A 15,603-nucleotide genomic window follows, 5' to 3' on the forward strand; every position below is an offset into this window, starting at 1 on the left:
GGGGCCAGCAGGACACAATACAGCATGTCACACAGAGGTGGTTCTCAATTGCTAAATGAACTAAATCCTTTACACAAAAGTCACTTGAACAATTCCTCTGCTTCTGAGCAGGCCTGCCTCTTCCCCAGCCTAGTTCATGACACCTCAAGTAAGGGACCCTTCCCATGATCTCACTGAACTACAACACCTCCCTCTGAAGTTCTCCCTGGTCACTGCCATCTACTCCTGCAGCCGCCAAGGAACTCATTTCTGATTTGTCCTCCAGGGGTGAGGAACTACTGCCCTTCCCCTAAAATTTCAAGAGACTTCACACAAGCTGCCCAGGAATAAGCCATGTTTTCTTCCAGCTCTCGACATCAGGCCTCTGCCTGGGGTCTCCCTACACTACGGACTCTCCAAATCTTCCCTTAATCCTGACAACAGCAAGTCTCAGGGCCCTGCCAGCATCCCCACCCAACCCTGAGGCCACTTGGTTCCCTTTAATCATGTATCTAACCAGCTAATGAGACTTCTCCAACATTCAGTGAGGTACCTAAGTCTAAGATGAACCTAGCTACCTATGCTTTCAACGGGAAAGGCAAAGGAATCCATTACAGGAACTGGACTATTAGGCTGGGAAGGGCTGACCTGAGGCTCCTATCACCCTTCCCTATCCCCTTCCACAGCAGCCATTACTAAGCCATCTCTTTCCCATGGAGGTCAGACTGAACCTCAAAATCCCACTCAACACACAGCTCTAACGCCAGCTGATGGGAACTAGCTCATGAGCTAAACTGACTTGCCATCTCTCATTCCAGCCTGAGCCTTTCATTTTGCAGAGCTGGAAATCAAGGCCCAGAATGGGCAAGAGACACATCACACCATGGCCATACAGTAAGCTGGTGGCAAAACCAGAGTTCCAATCCAAGTCCCCTGACTTCTAGGTCCCATGTCACCTGGCAGATACTCCCTCCCAAACCCCTCACCTGGAAGAAAACCCAAACTCACCCAACTGATGAAACTGAGCATGGAGTTCTGCATCACAGGGGGCCGTGCCCCTCCCAGCAGCACACCCCTAGGGCATTGCACAAAGCTCCACTTAACTTCTGCTGAGACACCAATTTTCAGGAAAGGAGATGAAGGCAATCAGGGCAGCTCCAGGAGGAGGTGATGTTATAAAAGGGTCTGGAAGGGAAGAGTCGAGCTCAGAGGAAGGGCTAGTGAAGACATCTGTCCTCAAGGGTTCCCAGAAAATAGCTTGTGGTATAAAAAAAAGATAGATTTTGGAGATAGCTGTGGGATCTAGGGCAAAACATTTCAACTTTCTGATTCTTGGCTTCCTCTTTTGTAAAACTGTTTGAACTCCTGCATTCCCTAATCCACCTTGAGCACTTTATTGTCAAACAACTGAGGTCCTGCAACTTTAAGATTTTTAGGACTGGGTCTGTGGTAGAACACTTGCCTAGCATGCACAAGGCCCTGGGTTCCATCTCTAGCACCACAAAACAAAACTAAAACACAAGAACTTTAACACAAGAGGGACTCATCAAGGACCAATTGCTAAGGAGTTCTAGAGATACTCTTTCTTCCTCTACCTTCTCTCTGATGGCATCTGTGTCCCTCCCTAGATTCTTTGTGGCATGCCCAAGTCAGGATAAGGAGGCACTCCTACCTCTACCCCCAGCCAAGTGACCCTAGCACGTCACTCAACCTCTCTGATCCTCCATTTCATTTTCTGAGTCTGATGACCACCTGAACCCCACCCAATCCTTCCAACTAGACTAAGGATCAAATGAACCAATGAGGAGAAGAGCAGAATGATAAAAACACAGTGCTCTGGAGGCAGACAGAGTTGGACATAAAACCTGATCTGCCATTTACAAGCCAGTGGTGGAGGGTTTCTCTATCAAGCCCAAGCCCACTCCCATGGATCACTAAAGTAGGGATGACAATGTGTCAAGGAGTATTAGATATTACAAAACAAGGACTGGTACATGCTCAATGCTCAGGAGAGCAATTATCTGGTTATTACTAATAAGGTGCCTTATAAATAAATGATTGTCCAGGTATTAGTTCTAATTCACCAAGTACAACCACTCCAGGGGAAGGCTCAGAGATTAACAGGATCACCACGTCTTGCAGCCCTGGGGACACAGGGATAAGTGTGGATGCTGGGTCCTGGCACCTCTCAGTTGAAGTGGGAGATGGTCCATGAAGCAACGCCAATCTCAGCTCTTGAGCCCTTGCTGGATGCTGGGTCTGGCATTTGAGATCCCTGCCCTGACCCTGATCCAGCACAGGGACTGCCTACCAGACCAGCCATGCCAGTCCAGACGCATGTCAGAGGCCAGTGATGGTGTGCACAAAAAAGGGATCTTGGCTCTAGCCTTTCCCTTTCCCGCTAAGAGAAGGGTGAGTGGATGACAGGGGTTGGTATGTGGTGGGGAAGGCAGCTGAGCCAAGGAAGCACACTCTGCCAGAGTGGGGAGCACGCTGTGCCAACTCCTCTCCTGGCTGTGCCGAACTCCGTTTCCCCAGATCAGCTTGAACACACACACACAAACGCGTGCGCGCACACACACACACGTCACTGAATTTCAAATGGGTGACCACACACAATACAAACCCACACAGAGGATACACACATAAAGACGCAATCATGTGTGTTCACAGATATTCACACACCTCATTGAGATGCTCACCCAAAGGCACAGAGAAGCAGCCACCACGACAGTCTCAGACTCGTGTGTGTACGCACCTGCACACACGCTCAGGCATAACACACACAAACACACACATCCTTCCCCTGGTCCCTACCCAGCCAGAGGGGTGAGAAGAGCTCCATCACTTCAAGATTCCTGAAGGCAAGTGAATCTCCCACCTCCGACCAGTGGCAGGGAAACAGGAGGTGTCTTACCCCAAGCTGTGGGCTCTCTGGGCCGAGGCACACACACTGGCTCTAAGCAGATGCTTATGTGAGCTTGAACATAAACACACTCATACATACTCCAGCCCCCAAGCCCATCCTCCTGGCCCCCATCCCTGCCAGACCGGACAAAGGAGCTCATCGGTGAGGTTTGCGGTGAAGAGATGAGAAGCCTGGCAGGGAGCAGCTGCTGTCACCATGGCTACAAGCTGACCCACTTCTCCTCCACCCAGGCTGGCCCACCCAGCCCAGGCAAGGCAGGGATGGCAGCTTTGGGCATGATGGGCCCTCTCCCATCACACACAGGAAAGGGATGGCCCTCTGCAGGTATGGCAAGGGATGGGTTGAGCACCAGGTAGGCTCTAGGCATCCCTGGAGGGAAGGAGGGTGCTGCAGACACCGCCTCTGCAAGAACCTGGCTTCTCCCGGCATTCAGGCCTCTGACTTCAGGAAGCCACATGGGCCCTGGATACGTTCTCAGTCACAGCCCTCCCACAATGCGTGGGGTGGAGTGATCCGGTCTCACCCTATGTCCCCAGACTCAGAGGACTCAGCAAACCCATGGGCAAGGCTGAGAGCCCTGTCTCTTGTTCAGAGCAAGGTTTCTGAAGGCAAGTGAATCTCCCACCCACTGACCAGGGGCTGCTGGGGGAAAGCCGTGTCTCCATCTCTGGACAGAGCTGTCATATGCCTTCATAGCCAGAAGGCTCCTAAGGACATGGCTATATGTCCTCCTTCAGAACTAGGGACTTAAGACAGGCTTCTGAGCACTCAGGTTCGGGAGGAGGCAGCCTACAAAGCAGGATGAATCACTTGTGTCTGACAGTTTGCCATAGCTCCTCGTTTCCTTCAGGATAAAGAAGGCAGCCCTTATCAAGGCCCACTGTGACCCTGACCCTGATTTCCTCTCCCAGGTCTCACCTCCTCTGGGCCTCTGACCCCTGTCCCATATTCAAGCCACACTTGCTCCTTTTCATTCCTCAAAAGTGCCCCTTTGTCTCCTTTCTGCCTGGAATGCTCTTCCCAGCAGGGTCCCTGTGCTTGGAGGACCCCATACTGGTCTTTCCCTCTTCCCCTGCCAGCTTAAACCCTGTTCTTCACTTGGTCCCAGTTGAAGGTCATTTCCTAGGACAGTTTTCCCAGGCAAGATCAGTCATTCTCCAGAAATCTGTGTTGTCCTTGCATGTTATGGGTTGAATTGTGTCTCTAACCCCAACAAAATGTTGAGGTCCCGGTACTCAGAATGTGTCCTTGTTTAAAAATAGGGTCATTGCAGATGTGATTAACTGAGGTCATTTAGAGTAGGATTCATCCCTAATCCAACTAGTGTCCTTACAGGAAGCAGTGCCATGAGACAGGGACACAGGAGAAGCCATGTGACCACAGAGGCAGAGATTAGAGTGAGGCGTCAACAAGCCAAGGAATGCCAAGGATTACCAGCTGTCACCAGAAGTAATGGGAGAAGCCTGGAACAGATTCTCCCTCACAGCCCTCAAAAAGAAACAAACCTGCTGATGCCTTGATTTCAGTCTTCCAGCCTCCAGAACTGTGAGAGAATAAATTTCTGTTGTTTTAAGCCACCCAGCTTGTGGTGCTTTGTTACAGCAGCCCGAGAAATGAAGATGCTGCTGTTTCTAACTTGCTCAGTGCCTGTCTCCCACACCCCACTCCCTGGCTGTGAGCCGCTTAAAAATAGGAACCATCCTGTCTTCCTCACCCCAAATCCCTGGTACGCGACAGAGGTCTGAAGCATAGCAGGACTGTAAATATTGTTAAGTGAACCAATGAAAATCATAAACATTAAATTAATAGTATTTATGGTTGGGTAGTAGAATTGTGAGTCATTTTTACTTTCTTCATGTGACATTTTTTTTTTAAGTTACTACTTTAGAAACTATTAATGCTGTAATAAAGAAAAAACAACAAATATTTTTCTTTTCAAAACATGCACTAAAATAACAGACAATTCTAGCAATGCATGTTTTCTGAACAGAGAAAAGTTCTGTTATATGCTTAATAACTGCTTTTTATTGATTAATTGATTCTTCTTCATGTTGCAAGAGTGCTTTCTGGAGTCAGTTTTATGAGCTTAAGCTCTGGGGTCGTTCAGGCTATAGATCCCATGTGGGAAGGGTCCTGGCAGAGTACACATCCTTCTCAGCCATCTCTACCACTTACCCCCTTCCACAGCTTTTGGGATCTGGCCAGACATGGCACCTGTCACCTGATGAGCTGCTAAACTTGGCACCTGAGAAGACCACGCACCGTGGCCAAAAGCCATGCCCAAATAGAAAGGAAATCCTGTCTCAAGGAACACTGGTCAGTGCTTCCCAAACTGAAATGTACACATGAATCACCCAGGGATGTTGCTGAAACATGGAATCTGACTAGGGGTCACAGGTAGAGCCTAACAGCCTACATTTCTCACAAGTTCCCAGGTGATGGCCAGGCTGCTGGACCACCCAAGGCATTGAGGGGTAAAGATAAAATATTCTGATTATCCTGCAGGAGGAAACTCTTCAGAGAAGGAGTGGCAGGGAAGACATCATTAAGATGTGAGCTGTGGAGCACCTCAAAAGACAGGTGAGATTTGGCAAGGCAGAGGGGACTATAAGGAAAGCAGTGGCAACTACTAGGACGATCCCAAGAACAAACAGTATGCTCAGAGGCTGGTGAGTGGAGCTGTGCAGTTAGAGCAGAAGGTAACTACAACTGTGGAAGAGGGGGCTGGAAAAGGAGGCTGGGAGCAGCCAATGAAGGGCCCTGAATGTACAAGGAAAGTGGCTTAATCCTGTAGGAGTGAAATATGACAAAATTTAAATGTAATGTTTTAGGAGATCAATCTGACACTGAGGTGCAGAATCAGAAGCAGCTGACAGCAGGGAGGGTTGCTACACCCAGGCAAGCAGGAAGGGCTGCGCTGCTTCTGATTCGCATGTGTGAGCAAGGCCAGGGGTTATGGGTGGGGTGAGGGGACTGCCTGCAGTTGGAGAGAGGCAGCAAATGCGATCCCAGGTGATTTATAGGAAGAATGGGGCTTGAGGTGCCAGTGGCAGAGCCTGTGAACCCCTAGGACAAACCTGGCTTAAGGGGAAGATAAATCTTCATTTTAGTCTGAGATAATACTGCAGCTTCTCCATTAAGGTGTTAGGCAGGTAAGCAAATCCACTGAGCTCAGGAGAGCTACGTGAGTGGGCAGGAGTCAGGTGTGTTCCCAGAGGGAAAAGTAGGGTATGCAAAAGAAGGGAATGCCCAGAAGAGAGTACAGGTGAAGAAGGGGTGAGAGATGATACCCACAGTCAGACAGAACAATGAAAGGAGGGAGAATCAATGGTTCTAAGTAGGAGAACTCAGAGGAGGTGCCAGGAGTATATAGATGGCCAATCTGGTACCCTACAAAACCATGATGCTGAGACCAAAGAAAGGCCTGCCCTGGATCCAGAAGAGGTGGAGTGCATCCTGATGCCCGTTCTAAGGGGTAGGGGAAGCCCAGACCTGAGAAGAAGCACAGTTTAAATAGAAAGTAAGACTGGTAGAGAAGGGGGCTGGATTCCTAAGAGAGGGTCTGGGCTGCAGCAGGATCCCAAGGGCCTCAGGGCTCTCTAGCACTTATCCCAGCTCAGCCCTAGCACTGAGAAAGGCAACCCCCCCAACATACAAGTGCATGCAAATTGTGTGATTAGGCTCCTGGCTACAGAACATCCAAGGTCAAGCAGAGACCTCAGGGAACAGGTCTGTGGATCAAAGCCTTATTGCTGGTGAGCACATAATTTATCATCCAACTGAGACCAAGTGAGCCGGGACACTACTAACAATCACATCAGGACCACAGGCAAATGTGTACATTAGGAATGCCCCAGGCAAACCAGTTATATGATCACCCTAGCCCTGAGGGATATTGGAACCAAATAAGATGCCCATTTGGTTCCTCTGCTCCCCTTCTTAGATGGAATGAGAGAACTGACTGACAACCGTGGGGACAGACAGTTCATCCTGAGAGTGGGAGCCTTCCATTGAGAGTGCTGGTGGGTGGGGCAATGTCTCCCTCATCCCGGTGGGTCCTCCTGTGAACACTGACGCCCCCAACAGGGGCAGACGCGGCAGCACCAAGGACAGCGGCCGGTGCTCACTCCGGGCTGCCCCTCCCCTGGCCAGGCTGCCCAAGAGCGGATCAATATTTCATGGGGGGAAGGGGCTCCTGTTACCAGGTCTGCGCCAAGCCGGAAGGCGCCGCTGCGCCCGCTGCCCACCCTGGGGACCCTCCTCTGGAACCCAGCACAGACACAGCCCTGGCTGGGCCAACACTGCCCCCTCCCAGCCAGCACCGCCCCCCCGCCCCTTCCAGGCATGCCACATATCTTTACTTGGCCACTCAGACACATAGCTGTACAAAGACAACAACATACTCAAAACAACAAGTACACACCACACCTAGCATTCGAGCCACACATGCATCAAAGACACGAGTTACATGGAGATGAAGTGACCACGGACCCACACACACATCACACACAGACACTTGAGATCCCTGACACGCACTCACAAATTCACATGCTGCACGAAAACTCCCTCACAAAGAACCTCAGATACATCACGTGAGGATCCACTCACCACAGACACACGCACAATGTGCCTTCACTAAGACCCTCATTCACCATCAAGGCAAAAGCACCCCCCCACACGCTGCCCAGGCCCACCACCCCCATGGTGCCCAGGCCACACTCCCAGTGAACATGGGAAAGGACAGGGAGTAGACAGGACTCCCTACCTTCTAGCTGCCCTCTCTGCTCTGACCCTGATCTTGGGCCCTGTGGAGAAATCCACTGTGTTCTCTGAGGCCTCCTGGGATCTGCTGCTTAGTCCCCAGGGACAGGCAGTCAGCAGCACAAAGAGGTGGGTAAAACAAAGGATCCAGGGACCTTCGAGAGTCCCAAAGCCTCTTGGATATGCTACCCTTCAGCCCTAAACTCTGGGGCATGAAGCTCCAGGGACTGCCTCACCTTCACCTGAGGCCCCCAGAGCCTCCCTGCTCCCTGAGACTCCAGGTCTCTAGGAAGCTCAGAGGCCGGCGTTGTGTACCTGGACCAGAACTGTGGGTCTGCAGCTCTTGCTTGCCACAAGATGTCTCAAGTTATGGCCTCAGAGATGAGGGGGCATCTGACTCCATCCAGACACCCCAACTCCAAGAGCCCCCCTCTCAAGCAGGTTGTAGGGATGGCACAAATTCCTGTATGCAGGATGATCACTGCAGGATTGTGCAAAAGAAACACAAGCCAGGGCACAAAGTGAACAGAGGGGAGCAGGCCAGCATAGCAAGGAGAGACCCTCAAATATATCAGGTAGGTAGAGGGGAAATTTTCAAGGATAGGCCAGTGGTCCACATCTTACAATTCCATGTCACTTCCCAATTTTACATTATCCATGTAACACTGTGTACCAACCACCTCAACAGTTTCTGACAGACCCATATACTACTGTAATGCACATTATTTATTTTTTAATCGACACTTTTAACTTAAATGCATCAATTTTAAATACAAACTTGGTGTTACTACTATAAGCAGAAAGCCAATGTCACTTTTAATAAATATACAATGACAGCAAAACGAATGCAGTAAAAAACAAAGTTATATTTACAAATTTTAGCTACATGGAGTTGCCAACCATATTCTGAGATTTCTCTGTTCAAAAGGAAAGCTAGTAAGTGTTGGGAAGTTGCAAAAGATACACAAGCAATGACATGACACTTTCTTCCTGGGACAAGCTCAGATTTGCTAGAGTTGAACTTGTCCACAGTTACCAGTCACACTGACAAACAGGGCAGAGTCACAAGAAGATTTGCCTCCCACCCTGAGCCTTTTCAACTTTACTTGCATCCACCTGTCCTATGGTCAGGAGCCTTTGCTCTGGGCTGGTCCTATGGTGGGCAGTAGGGAAAGAGGGAGGATGGTAACCTGGTATCTTTAAGGCCCCCACAATCCCAAAAGGGTAAACAAACAAGTGAATAAGTAGCTGGGTTTAAGAGTTTTTACTCTGGAGTCACACTGCTGTGTACCCTAGTCCATAAATTCTACCTGTCAGAACCTTAGTTTCTTTGTCTATAAAATGGGGACAGTAATAGTACCCATTTCAAAGGAAGTGAGGATCAGATGAATAATGCATGTGCATAGTGTCTGGCACAAAGTAAGTACTCAAAAAATGGTTGTTACTAGGAAAGTACAAAGAACAGAATCAAGATAGGCAAAGAATGACTGGGGGAGAGGGATGGGCTTAGTATAATTCTTCTTTGAGGAAAGGAAATGAGTTAAGTCTTAGAGGATGATAAGGTTTTGGTAGGGAAATGGCTCTGACTGCTCTCACCAGCCCCTTCCCTCTCTCCCTACTCCAAAGAGAAGCGAGGATATTTAGGGTCTCATCTCCCTTTCTCTCTGCTCAGGCCTCTGAAATACATGTCACAGGTTCTTCAGAGCCTAGCCACTGATCCCAGGAAAAAAAGCCCCCTTTAAGTCATAATTCCAGGTTCCTTTTCTCCAAATGCCGCCCACAAGGAAGCCTGGGGCTCAGGCTGGACTGCCTGAACGCCCTGGCATGCTAAGGGTTCCAGCAGATGTCTTTTAAAGTACTCATCCAGCTAAGAACACACTTTCTCTGAAGTGGACATCAAGAGTCATGTTCACATGTCTGACTTTATGATCCTTTCCAGCAGGCTGCAATTGATTCGCCCAGGGTAGGTACATGACCCTTCAAAGTCAATCAGATCCTCCCCTAGGATTGGATCTCCCAAGCCCTGGGTTCTGTCTCTGAATATGGCTGGAACTGAGTGACACTATACAGGAACTATGGGTGGCTTAGTGCTTGGAAAAGCAGAGAAGTCTGGTCTGTGGGGAGAAAGGCAAAGACAGTCATTTCTTACAGTGAAGAAAACAATTGATTCACATTCTCCTGGCCTTCCAGATTCCACTTTCCCAAGTCTAACACTTTTCCTTCCCCTCAATTTCCAGAAATTCCATGTGTCCTCATAAAAAGCCCTTCCTTCTTACTGAAGTTGGCTCATGTGGATTTCTGTACATAACTGGAGACCTAATTAAGACAGGAGTTATGTATGACACATGCAATTCCATGTAATTCTAGCTACTTGGGAGAGTGAGGCAGGAGGATCACAAGTCTGGGGCAAGTATGAGCAACTTAGCAAGACCCTGCCTCAAGAACAAGAATATACTTCAGTGAGTTAGAGCACCCATGGGTTCAATCCCCAGAAACACTTAAAATAAAAAAAAGGACAGGAGATAAGCAGGGAGCTAGATAGATGAAAAGACGAATAATAATAATAAGGAAAAAAACCCAGTAACTGCCTGCAGTGAAGGAATCCAGTTTAGTGGGGAGAGTGAGTAAAAGGTTTAGGTTCTGCACAGATGTGGCAGAGGGAGGGTGGACTAACTGTTCAGGAGGGGTAAAGTGTTCCACACAGAGTGAAGGACATTCTCCATGGAGATAAAGTAGGGGTGGGGAGGCACTATGAGCACAGGGAACAGCAAGTGCAGGTGCACGGAGGCACACAACAGCCTGGCATGCTGCAGAAATGGCCAGGTGTTCAAAGCGTGCTACAGGAGCATGGGAGATGCGGCTGGACAGGGAGTCAGGCACAGATCATAAAGAGCTTTGAATATCATGATAAGAAGCTGAGGCCTTTTCCTGTCAGCAATGGGGAGCTATTGAAGTATTTTAAGTAGCAGGGGGTGACAGGGTCAGTTCTGTGTTTTGGGAAGATGACTCTGGGCTGTATGGAGAAAGAAGTAGAAAAGGCAGGCCTAAGAGCAGAAAGGCCACTTAGGAATGCTCATTTGCTCTTTCATTCACCAACCAACTCATTGTGTACCTACTACACATTGGGTCACATAACATGGGATTTCTGACCCATAGAATATACAGGCTAGCAAGACAGAGGGATGATGAAAGAGAAATTCGAGTGTGCTGAGTGTCACGAAGAAGTCCAAGATTCTGTGGAGGTGGGTAGAGTTTAGTTCCTGGTTTTTAGGCTTTGCTGAAAAAAATGCCACTAGAGCTAGTGTCCCTGTGAAGGATAAGTGGGAGTCAGAATGGCCCCAGGAGTGGGCCTACATTCCAGGATCGGGGACAACATGTGGGCAACTCAAGCAGTTGAGGGAGAGGGAGAATGGTAGAAGATGTTACAAAAAGGCAGACAAGGGCCAGATCACACAGGGCTGTGGAAACTGCGTCACTGAGTCTGGATTTTATTCTAAGTCCTAGAAGTCTTAAGCAGGGAAATGACACAATCAAACATTTATCTTTAGAAGATCGCTCTGGCTACAGAGTGAAAAATAAAATTAAGTGGGGCAGGAACAGAAAGGTAAGGAGTCCAAATATGAGGCTGTTGCCAACGTCCAGATGAAAGACAATGGTGGTCTGGAGGGGGCCATGGGCAGGAAGAGGGTCCACAGATCAGACAGGTATGCAGGCAAACTAACAGGACTTGCTGAGGCTTGGCTATAGGGTGTGGGGGCGAAGAAAGGGAGGCGTCCAGGAGAATTTCTAGCTTCCAGCTTGAGCAAGTGGGTGGATGATGGTGCCAGATATGAGATGGGGACCCTGGAAGCAAAGCAGGTGCAAATGGTGGAGCTGGGGACATGAGGCCCTACTGTCTGTGCCCAGGAAGCAGTTAGACCTGCAGGTCCTGAATTCAGAAGATATCATTACAGTCAGATGATTGGCGGGGGTGGGGATGGGGGGTAGCAAAGAAAGGGGCAATGTGGTTAAAAGGGGTCGGCAGCTCTGAAGAGCCATAGTAGCAGCAGGACCTGGGGCTCTGAGCTTGGAAAATCATAACTATGAAATCCAAAGGTTACTTATCTCAACCCCTGGTGTCCTGGCTTTAGCTCCTATTCTTGGCCAAGCAGTACCACCACCCCCATCCCTGCACAGATATTCTCACCTGAGAACACCCTCATCTCCTCTGCACCTTCTTCCCCCTGAGCAAAGCCAAGTTCTTGTTTAGACCCTACTCTGCAGTTCCTTCTCTGAGGTGAAAACTTCCCTGGTCCAGGCATGATCTCAGCAGCTGAGTCACTTGACAACTGTGTGGCAGATTTCAGTCAAATAACTTCAGTTTCCTCATCTGTACCATGGAAATGATAATCATACCCTCCTCACAGGAGGGCTGCTTGAAAATGAGCATGCAAAGTGCTAGCAGAGCACCAGCACACAGTAAGCACTAAATAAATGTTACTATGATTAACATCCCACCCACCTTCAGGCAGTTAGTCATGCCCTCCACCTTTCCTGTCCTCCACTTGGGAACTATTTCTAGGTCTGTGTCTCTCTGTCTCTTCCTATCCTTCCTCAACTTGTGGACTATATAATATACAGGGTCCAGTGCTAAATCAAAGTGCAAGACCCTTGTTCAAAATTATAAAGTTCAAGATGGTGACAGCAGAAAATTAAATCAAGTGTGGGGGTACTTCAGAGACCAGTGTGACCATAGAGTCTTTTTTAAAATTTTTTGTTGTTGTTGTTTAGTTTGTTGTAGATGAACAGAATGCCTTTATTTTATTTATTTTTATATGATGCTAAAGATCAAACCCAGTGCTTCACACGTTAGGCAAGCACTCTGCCACTGAGTTGCAGTCCCAGATCCTTTAAATGTTTTTATTAGTGCATTATAGTTACACATAATAGTGGGGTTCGTTTTGACATATTCATACATGCATGAAACCTATTTTGCTGCACTACAATCCCCAGTCCTTCCACTTTCCCTTTCTCCTCCTTCTGACTGTCCCTTCCTCTACCCTACTGGTCTTCCTTCTACTTATTTATTGATGCTTTGATGGGTAGTTTACAAATACACAAAAAGGTGGAATTCACTGTGGTATATTCATCTGAGTACATAACCTAATCTGGTCAGTTTCATCCAAAGTTCTCACTTTTCCCCTTTCTTCTTTCTCCCCCTCAATCCCCTTCCTCTACTCCAAAAATCTCCCTTCTGTTTTCAGACTCTGGACTCTTGAAATCCAACCTGCCTGCAACCCCCAGCCAGCTCTGGGCATGGTCCAGAGTAGGTGCCAGCCCCCGTGCAATAGAGTAAAAATGCCAGCAGACACTGAGATAGGGCTTTATGATTTCCATCTAGAATTTCACCTTATCCTTCCCACAGAGAGATTCATATCAACTCCATCTTACAGTTGAGAACATTGATGTTCAGAGACAGGGTGTGCCTTGCTCATGGACTGCTGAGCTGGGATGTGAACACAGGCCAGTCTGGTGCCAAAGCCCTGTCTCTTGCCCTTCTGGTTCCCCCTGGAGGTTGGGAAAACCTGGCCCCAAGGACTGAAACTTTGTCAACAAGGCTGAGATGCTGCTCAGCCCAGAGAGAGGGAGCTTGAGGGACTAGGACTGGCCTCCTCCCTCCTGAGGCAACCACATAAACAACCACTCCCTAGGTGCCAAGGCTGCTGCTGCACAAGGAAGAAACAGAAGGGGAACAGTCTCTTATGAGAGGCTCCGCCTGTGGGCCACACATCCAGCCCACACTCTGACCCCGCCCACTCTGCTTAAAACCCTTTAAGGCCTGCCACTGGCCTCAGGGCAAATCCCCAAGTCTCTAGTATCCTCCTAGACCATGGAGGTCTGGCCTGGCTATCCCCAGGCCTGCCTACACCCTCCCTCGCCCCTCACCCCAGGCCTGCTGACACCTTTACCAGGTCCCCAGACATACTGTTCCCTCCCTTCTCCTTGCTTCTTTACCTCTTCAATTCCTTGGCATCTTTCATGCCTCAACTAAGCTGTAACCCTCTCCAGGAGCCCTTCCCAGGCCCCAGAAAAGAAGAGAACCTGTCACCTCCAGTAATAGGTTCCGGAGCCTCCCTGAGTCCCTGTTTCAACACTTGTCACATGTGTGTAATTACCTGCTGGGGGTCATGACCCTACTAGAATGTTGGCTCCAGGAGGGCAGGGGCCACTGGGCTCACAGAGCTTGGTATATCCTCAGCACACAGTGAACTGAATACATCTTCCTGCAATGGAGGCAGGTGGGCCTTGCACTCTCCATGACCCTCCTTTCCTTGTCTGGGTATCTTGGGCTCAATGTGTAAAGAGCCCAAACTTGCAAAGGAAAAAGAACCACCATTATAGAGTAGGTGCCTTCCACTGCCAGGCCTGGGTTGGGTCCTGCACAACCAGTTACTCATCGAATCCTCTCAACACTTTCCAGGTGGGGTGAGCCAGTATGGGTACAAATTATTCCTACTTTCTGGAGATGGAGACTCAAGAGTTGAGGCCACTGTGTGAATTGGTAACAGGTTGCAAATGGAGGACAGAGGACTTGAACCCTGCTCTGTCTGATGCTCAAGTACCTTGTCTCTTCTCTGCCCCAGACTACACACCCCTCTGTGACTCACCACTGCCAGCCAGCTCACCCCCACCCAGAGAGCAATTTCTAACCCACACCCTCAGTCCGCAAACCCCAGCCCACGAAGTTCCTCTGTCAGGACAGCAGTCTACCAGTGTGGGAGACAGTCCCTCTACCCGCAAGGGGCCAGTGCTGAAGTCGCCCCTCCTGAGCATCAATAAAATGCCAGTGTGGGAAGAACACCCCTAGGTCAGCCAAATACTAATGGGGAGGTACCCACCCCACTGTCAGCAAAATGCCAGTATGGAAGATGCACCCTGTACCCCAAGTCAGCAGAATGCAAGCAGGGAAGACTGCTAGTCAGCAAAAGACCAGTGCAAGAGAGGCTTCCCTACACCCCCTCTGCCAGGGCCCATGACTTGAGTGGGTGTGCACAGAGTCTCTAAGGTGGGGCTTCATGGGGTGGGGCAGACCCTGGGGCCACTGTTGCCTGGGGGAGAACGCTGTGGCTGGGGAGTGGGGCAGACTCAGGTGAGAGTTCTCACATGGCACTAATGAAATCAACCACCAGCCTGCCCCTCCTTCCCCAGGGACCCTCCAGGCTCCAGCTGATGCAATGCCCAGACCGGATAATTGTTTTCTTGCTTCCTTAAAGGGCCAGCTGCTATTACTGCTGCAGACATCACCCAGAACTGTGAGAGACCCCACAGAGCCCAGCACCTGGGCAAGGAGAGGAGGAGCCCAGAGAGTAGCAGCCTCAGGCCTGGGCTCTGCAGAGTAAATTCAATTAACGTATGTCCAGAGACCAGAAGCGTTGGTGAGCAAGGAGGGACTGAAAACAGTTAAGACAGTGACACAAACCACATGTCCTCAGGGAAGGGAGCATGGCCCCTGCTGAGTCGTCAGCACCTGGCTCTTGAACACCTGCCCCAGCAAGTGCTTGGCAAAGGGCTTGCTCGTGAGTTCAGCAATTATCTACTGAGCTGTCCTACAGGCCAGACACTGGGCTAAGACTTAAATCCACCATTTCATTTACTCTTCTGAGTAGGTGGGTCTGTTGTATTGAAAGAGGCTCAGAGAGGGGAAGTGATTTCTTTAATATCACACAGTTAGAAAGTGCAGAGCCTCTGTTGAAGCCAAGTTTAACTAACTCTGGGCTTCAATACTCTGCAAAGGGTCAGGTAAGTGTAGAACCCCAGGAAAGTCCCTTAAGCCAGGCAGTTGTGTACTGAGGGCAAGGAATGGGTGTGTGGGCCCTAAGCAAACTCCAAAAGACTTGGTGCTTGGTTTAAACCCAGGTTATATGGGTTCCCTTCCCAGCAGGCCCCTGCCCAAC

The 15,603-nt window shown here is 49.4% G+C and overlaps 1 protein-coding gene across 6 annotated transcripts in view; it reads right to left on the minus strand.

The window, feature by feature from the left end:
• RIMS3 (regulating synaptic membrane exocytosis 3) overlaps positions 1-15,603 on the minus strand; it is a 57,263-nt gene that overhangs the window by 23,121 nt on the left and 18,539 nt on the right. For 3 of the 6 annotated variants that reach the window (XR_013764690.1, XM_079145121.1, XM_079145120.1), the window contains exon 2: positions 988-1,164. The exons of the other annotated variants lie outside the window; for them this stretch is intronic. The gene's annotated coding sequence lies outside the window, so the exon portion shown is untranslated. The remainder of the gene's footprint in view (positions 1-987; positions 1,165-15,603) is intronic. 6 annotated transcript variants of the gene reach the window in all.

This window comes from Sciurus vulgaris (genome assembly GCF_902686455.1).
Source record: "Sciurus vulgaris genome assembly, chromosome: 1".
NCBI lineage: Eukaryota > Metazoa > Chordata > Mammalia > Rodentia > Sciuridae > Sciurus > Sciurus vulgaris.